We start from the raw sequence: 2380 nt of genomic DNA, 5'->3' as shown, positions 1-2380 counted from the left end.
ACATTTCACATACCACTTTATATTATACACTAGATTATAATACCTTCCATAATACATTCCTTTCTCCTAAGTCAAACATTTCCACCTTACACAATGCACAAAATACATAAACTTTGATAAACTGCTAATTATCATATGGCTTTATACATGTTACATTATTTAACATTCAATGTTTATATTTCAAATATAAAATGCAATAAATGCCTGTACTCACGCTCTAAAACCAGCTTAAATGCATTTCCAAAATATCAGTTTAAGTAAACACACCTGCACCAAATGTTATGTTAAGAGTGACCAATACATCCAAACACCTTGCTTTTATTCACCAAAAACCACTCATACACAAGCTTACAATGCATGAACCATACACCAGTCCATGCCCATACTCTTCACTCGTCCCCACAAGCCAAGCTACACCCCTTGTTATTAAAAAAACCTAATCTTAATTGTGTTCAAAGCCATCCCTGGTTTGCTATGCTACACTTTCCAATAATATACCAGTAAAAGTGTTCAGTGATCATGCAGCTCAATACAACACTTATAACATAATAAACATTACAAAATACCACTTGTGACACAGCCCATATGTAGAATAATATCAATTATATTGTATACTGTCTGTAATACACACAAGTAATTATACTGTGTAATGTAATTCAATATAATGTGTTATTTTTGCATAAATTAGATTATTTCACTTATTGTTTAATAAAGACTTTAAAAATGCAATGTGTGTAATATTTTATTTCTCTTATTGTAGGTAGGTGGTTGGGTTGGTAACCAGATGTGTGTATATATTCATAAACAAATATAAGCATATACGTAGATGTTTTTTGTTGTTGTTTTTTTAGTGTTTGTTTGGGGGTTTTTGTTTGTTTTTTGTTGTTGTTGTTGGGTTGTTTTGGGGTTGTTGTTTTTTTTGTTGTTGTTTTTTTTTTTTTTTTGGGGGGGGGGGGGGCTGCGGTTGAAAGATGAAAGCAAAACCGTCTAAAACTGAAATGATATAGTTTGTGATACTGTCTCTGGTTTCGCTAACACATAATGTGACAGAACATAACTTTATTACACTCAGGCCGTTATGCAACGACGTAAGAGGAACATACATATTCTGATTTTGACAAGATGGTTAACAGGAGGGTACAAGTAATAGGAATACATTGCTTGGTACATATATGAATAAAATACAAATACAGTACATGATATTACATTATAAAGATATGTGTATTAACAATATAGATACATCGGCGATGTAACAGAGTAGATATTTATTATAAAATATAATTGTGCAGAATATTTCAGTTAAACTGTGTACTTTACAATTCTTGATATTACAATATATAGATGTAAATATTTAGTGCATTTCATATTTTATAGACGTGTATAATTTGATGTAAAAAAAATAAAAGGTTTCATAAATTAACACTTAAGACGTAAAATAATGTAATACGATTTAAAATATATCAAGTATAGTTGTATGTTGACCTTTAGTTTCATTAATTGGTTAATGTATGGTAATTTTGGTTGTTGTTGTTATGAGCGTTTAATTACTTGAAAAATTATATTCATGAATTTAGCTAATTTTTTTAGTGTGCTTATTCTCTTACTGCTCATAAGTTCTCTAAATTTATCTATATTTGGTCGGATATAATAATATGGACGTAAACATTCTTTCCGGGTATTATTGGAAAAAAATACACTTACAAATAAATAATGAAATTAGTCTCCTATATCGTTTTCATCACAAATAGTACAAAGTCTTATCTTCTAATAGAACTGTATTCCAACGTCCAGTCTCAACAGGTAAATAATGGTTAGAACATTTTATCATAACGGTCCATAATTTTTTCAGGAATAATATTAAAGGGAGGGTCAACTCAAACAAGAGCCTTATGTGTTGGAAAGATGCATACCCGGACCACCAACACATACTGACACTTTAACAAATGAAACACGCGTAATTTTAGAGTTAATAAAAAAACCCATGATTATTCCTGCTAACTGGGGGCAGCCATTTTGTTTCGTTTTTGTGACGTCCGGTGGTATAGCTTGGGGCGAAATGACGTCAGCTCCGTTCAACTCCTCTATGAACAGTGTAACCAAACGCTCTAATTTACGACAAGGCGCTTCACTTTTATCAACCTGACATGTAAAACAACATAAATGACTTCAGAGTATAATAAACTATTTAACTAAATATATTTCATTTGTATCAATAGAAGGAAATGGAGTGCGTGCGTGCGTTATACTTTAGCATGCTCATATACCACGAAGGTTTCAAGCATGTCCGCCCCAGGGTTCGGTCTTTGGGAAGCCAGGGGCCCAATCCGGGGCAGAGGAAATGGAGTTATAGAATTTTTCGCTCTTAAAAAAAATAAAAATA

Source organism: Gigantopelta aegis, chromosome 10 (genome assembly GCF_016097555.1).
Source record: "Gigantopelta aegis isolate Gae_Host chromosome 10, Gae_host_genome, whole genome shotgun sequence".
NCBI classification, from domain to species: domain Eukaryota; kingdom Metazoa; phylum Mollusca; class Gastropoda; order Neomphalida; family Peltospiridae; genus Gigantopelta; species Gigantopelta aegis.
Note: the sequence above shows the minus strand (reverse complement) of the source record.